The sequence below is a fragment of the Tribolium madens genome, unplaced genomic scaffold, assembly GCF_015345945.1.
Source record: "Tribolium madens isolate multiple individuals breed KSU strain unplaced genomic scaffold, Tmad_KSU_1.1 Scaffold_20;HRSCAF=117;Tcas5.2_LG4, whole genome shotgun sequence".
Classification (NCBI taxonomy): domain Eukaryota; kingdom Metazoa; phylum Arthropoda; class Insecta; order Coleoptera; family Tenebrionidae; genus Tribolium; species Tribolium madens.
Window position 1 is genome coordinate 12324466 of NW_025400985.1, and position 5250 is coordinate 12329715.

A 5250-nucleotide genomic window follows, 5' to 3' on the forward strand; every position below is an offset into this window, starting at 1 on the left:
TGTGATTTTCGTGTAATTGGTGATTCAGACAAACCAGTTAATCCCGGAATCGATGGGGTGGTTTCCACCCCTATATCGCTGCAAATACGTGTAATTTGTAAAGCTGAACATCTGGCTACTAATCCAACAAACTTATGAGTCTTGACAACTCTATAGATGGAAATGCGTTTGAGAAATTAATAAACGCTATATTAAAAAGTTTGCGGCTTTTGTAAAAAGGATTTTAATTTAAAAAGGTAAAGAACAAACAAAAGAAAAACCACTTTTCATGTTTTCGCTGAAATAATTACTTTAAAAGCCGGAAAGTTTTATTTTTAATTTATAATTTTCTGGATATAATGGAGCACCCAAGGAAAGTCATTAATTTAATTTTGAATAAGGCAGGTATACATATTAAATTGAATACATTYTTTCAACTCTGGAGAAAAACTCTTGATGTGATTTATGACTTCATTACGTCCTCTTTGGGTAATACAATAATTCAATAATAGTATATTATGTCACAAGGTAGAGAAGAGATTTTATAAAATTCTTCTCTACCGTGTTTTATACAACATTTCTTTCACTACTAGTACATTTATTACCCAGAAATACTACGATGAAAAATACAGTGTTTTAAAATGATTTTCATCTAGTCGCCTATAGAATTTCTTTACRTGTAAATTTTTCTGTGTTGGTCTACTCTTTTTGAATCAGATAGTTCTGTCAACAGTGACAGCTGTCAATTGAAATAAATTAACATTTGAGGTTAATTAGATTCAATATTTTTTAAAAGCAGCATTTTTATTTTGCATGGAAATTCCATAGGCGACTAGGTGAAAATCGTATTAAAACACGCTTTATAACCATACTTAATGAACGTTTTGCCTCAGACGTAACATAACGTAATTTACAACTATTTTTTTATACTATTTTTGTTAATTTATTATTACCTACAGTAATTAATTACTTACTTATTTACTTAAGGTGGATATTTTCTTCTTATCATAAATGAGGTTATGTCATTTTTGTACTTCTGCAACTATTTTAAAGGAATTTTCTAACTTCATAATCTGAAATATTTGTTAAAATAACAAAGAAACTAATAAGAAAAGGGAAAAAGTGTCAAAATTTGCCCTACTACCGGTAGTATTTTAACATGAAATAACCTCATTTGTTGTTTTGACAGTTTTGACAAAGACAGAAGAATTAGAGGTGGGGTTATTCTGATGTTTTTTAAACAGGAAGTTTAAGTCTTTTTTATTTGATTTTGCATTAATTTCATCTTGAAATACTTCCATTAGTACTTGTGACAATAGTTTTAAATAATATTATTTTAGATACCCTCCAATATCGGTATTTACCCACCTCTAAGCCATTACTGCCCTTGGTCTATAATGAATATATTGACCGCTAGGAGAGAAAAACAACCTAAATAATGATACCTTTTACAACTAGTAGTGAAAAAATAAATTAAATCGTTTATTTTGATTAGGTAGATGTTTGAGACAGTTTGTTCAAAAGAAACCTAATTTTAAAGATTGATGATGGTTTTGATTTGATATTCATGGGATGCGAGAATACACAAAGGGGGTCAATGGGCCTGAGCAATTTGGGTGAAACAAACACTTGAGTTTTTTTGTTAGATTCTGAACTAGCTAAAAACCCATAAAAATTCCCCGTGGTGGAGTATGGCGATAAAAGAAATCTCTCTCGAACAAGTTACGTGTCCTCTTTCGCACAAACAAAACCGTGAAAGGAATAATAACAGCGTAACAAAACTTTTTGTAAAATTATTACGTTCAAGAATATTAAAAATTATTTTATTCGAATTCCTTTTCCTTACAATGAAAATCAATTAAAACTTAATTTGATGAACAAAGAGGCATATTTTTCTGTAATAGCGGTGATGACAGGATGACTCCCATTTATGGAATTTGTCATTAAACTAGACACAAAACTGAATGAAGGACTAACACAACTGCACAACTTCCGAAAGTCATGCTACAGCGGTCCGTAAATGAGATAATTTTACACTACAACGCTTACACACAAACATATTTGGAATAACAAGGAAACACGAAAGTGACACCATAACAACATTATCGGCTTGTTTTTATTTTATTAGTTGATACGTTAATCTTCTTGATCCAATTAATGTGTTTTGAAGAGGTTTATTGCATGAGTGACCCTTAATACAGCTACCGTATCATAAAATTTATTTTGAAAGCATATGTTTGTATTATGTTTACGAGAGTGCATGATTTATGCAAACTCAGCTTAAAGTGCTGACAACTGATGATAAGGCTGCTGCTAGGTGCAACAAACAAACAAATACAGAAATTGCAGTTTGATACAAGTTTGTAATATTTTAATATTTTGACAACTGTGGAGAAAAAGTATAGGTACTATTTTTTCAAAAACGTGGAAAACATAATAAGAATGACGTGTTACAATAGTTGAAAACGATGTATGAACCATTTCGAGGAAATATAATTTTTTATTTTATGATATTCGATTTTGTCGAAGTTTGCAAAAATGTCTTCGTATATTTTGTTCTTTAGTACTTAATTACTCTGACTAGATTTCTTGTTTTTTTTCAAATTTCCTTTTGTCAATTTTTAATTTTTATTGAGAAAAAAAAATTAATTAAAATAACAGGTACACCAAAAATTTCCAAATTTTTCTGATTTTAATAAAACAAAATGTATGAAACTAAGTGTTTTTTTGGTCATTTGCCTTCAATAATTAATGAAAATTAGAGTGCTTTAAAAAATGTGTTTTGAGAATGAAATTTTGTTTTGTTTTTGAGTCCTGCGTTTTTTCAACAACTTATATAAATTTTTTTTAATAAAAATTGAATAAAATGTAGATAGTTGTAATCCTTAGATTATATAGCCTTTGTTTAAAAAAATAAAAATTTCAAAACCCAAAAACAAAAAAAAAATCGAATTTTTGTTGGAGAAACATTCACATTTTTATAGTAATTATTTTTTTTAAATGAATAATTTTCTAATGATATCAAACAAAATTTTCAAGAAATCGTACAAATAAAGATTTTTAAAAATTGTTTTTTTTTGTGTAAAATTGTCCGGGAAATTTGTCTCTGTTTTGACCTAGGACTGATAGTTTTCGAGTTATGAATTTTTAAACTGTGAAAATTATTTATTTTGAGCTTCAGAGTTGCAACCAGTGAAATAAATATTTCATTAATAATTAACCTGATTAATTAAATAGCAATTTCCAATTTTATTTTTACGGTTCATTAATCAATTTGTAAATTATGCTGAAACGCAACGAAATTGTTACTGAAAAACCAATAAATAATTTAACGTTTTTTGTCAAATTTAGCGAAACTATTCTAAGCTAAAACATATTTGCGATTTTTGCGATGAGTAATATTGCTAGACGGGGAATTAATAGTTATTTGTATTACAAGGGAGAAAAGTGTTGTGTAGCCACACAGTGCAATACATACATATATTTTTTTTACAATCCAGCAAGGAAAACTTCTAAACTAACAATTTCTCTTGAAATACCAGTTTTTTCATAAAATCTAGCAACATGTTTTTCCGTTTTTATGGGAGAGGTAAAATTTTTACTTTCATTATTGTAATTTTGACAGATGAGGAGGGAGGAAAATTTTTAGCTCCCTGGGAGGTAATGGCCACTTTCCTTTCTGAAATTAGGGTGAAAAAACTTACTTCCTGTTAGGGTTGTAGGAAAAATGTTTTTAAATGGTACCAAACTTAAAAGGGCAAATATCAATAATTTTGAAAAAATCGTCCAAATAGAAATTTTCAAATCTCATGAAAAACATTGTTTTATGTAAAATTGTCCTGGGAATTCACACCCTTTGGACCTAGAACTGATAGTTTTCGGGTTATGAATTTTTAAATTGCAGAATTATTTATGTCGAGGTTCAAAATTGCAATCAGTGCAGCATTTCGTTAATAATAAACCTGATTAATTAAATAGCATATTCCAATTTCATTTTTCGTTTGAATAACCAATTAGCTGATTCTACAAGAAAAACTATTTTACAATAAACAATTCAACTAAATTGTTACCGAAAAACAAAGAAAAAATGTTTTAATGTTTTTGTGAACTTTTTTGGGCAAAACTGTGTCACTATAATATGGGTCACTGTAGCGTTTGGTTGGGATCAATATTTCATTCCAATGATAAATCTAATTAATTTAAATGGATTTTCATTTTTTTGAGTTTGTGCAAACTTGACCCGAGATTTCCAAGTAGCGATAAAAGATAATGGCCAGGAGCCCAGTGTCCACCGACTTTTAGTGCAAATTGGTAAAACTGCAACCGCACATAATCGTAAAATATTATCGAAAGTCTCGATAAGAGCGACGTTTAATAAATTCGCGTATTTAATGGCCCCGGTGCAAATCCCTCTCGATTTTATAGGACCGGATAATAATACCGCAATGGCGTGGTAAAATCCTCCGACAAATTACAATACTTCCATACGTGTTTATGCTTCCTCCTGAAATACGAGATCAGGCAGTTCGGGAGATGAATGGACCACAATGAATGCGCTTTAACAAATAAAGAGACACCACAGGCTCAGTCGATCCGTTGGCGCGACTTCGAAAGCATTACTCGTACTCGAATCTCGCACAAAACACGCGATTCACTACATTTTTATTTTTTAAAATGCATCGCAAGGGTTGTGTTAGTGTTTATCCGGTCTGAGGCGAAATTGGGCATTTTTGACGGAAAAATGGCATGTAAGTAGCGGTTTGCACAYCTGAGGAAGCGTTTTTGAGCCTARTTTKGGATTAAATTGAGATTTTGTAACAGTTGGGAGTCAAGGTTTTTTCTGCTCCAATTTTGTGAATTCAGTGAGAATCCGTTCATTCACTTTTTGAGTATCACTCTGTCAACATCTCTGTATACACATTTAAAGAAAATGTTTCGAAATTTGTTGGCTTAGTTCATGTTTTGTTATTTTTGAGAGATGACTACACTTATTATTTTTGATGGTACAAAGTAAAAGCCGAGGTAAAAGCAGTTCAAGGTGTGTTTGGAGTGAGACAAATTTTCATATTTTTCCCAAATTACATAACTTAGGTAGATGAGAGAAGGTTACTCAGATACTAATTTGCTATCTTTAATCTTGATAACTTTGGGTAATTTCTAGATTATGACTCTTTCTTGTGGTTTACGACACACTTGCTTTTTATAGAGATTCTGAATCAACGATCTAATATTAAATGCGACATTATTTCATATTTCAGTTCTAAATTTGTG

At 30.3% G+C, this 5250-nt stretch overlaps 1 protein-coding gene across 2 annotated transcripts in view; it reads left to right on the forward strand.

Annotated features, from left to right (window-relative positions):
* Positions 1-4338: 4338 nt before the first annotated feature.
* Positions 4339-5250, forward strand: part of LOC123005536 — a 38513-nt gene continuing 37601 nt past the window's right edge. The window contains exon 1 of one of the 2 annotated variants that reach the window (XM_044399330.1): positions 4339-4727. The gene's annotated coding sequence lies outside the window, so the exon portion shown is untranslated. The remainder of the gene's footprint in view (positions 4728-5250) is intronic. The other variant, XM_044399329.1, reaches the window with a different exon arrangement.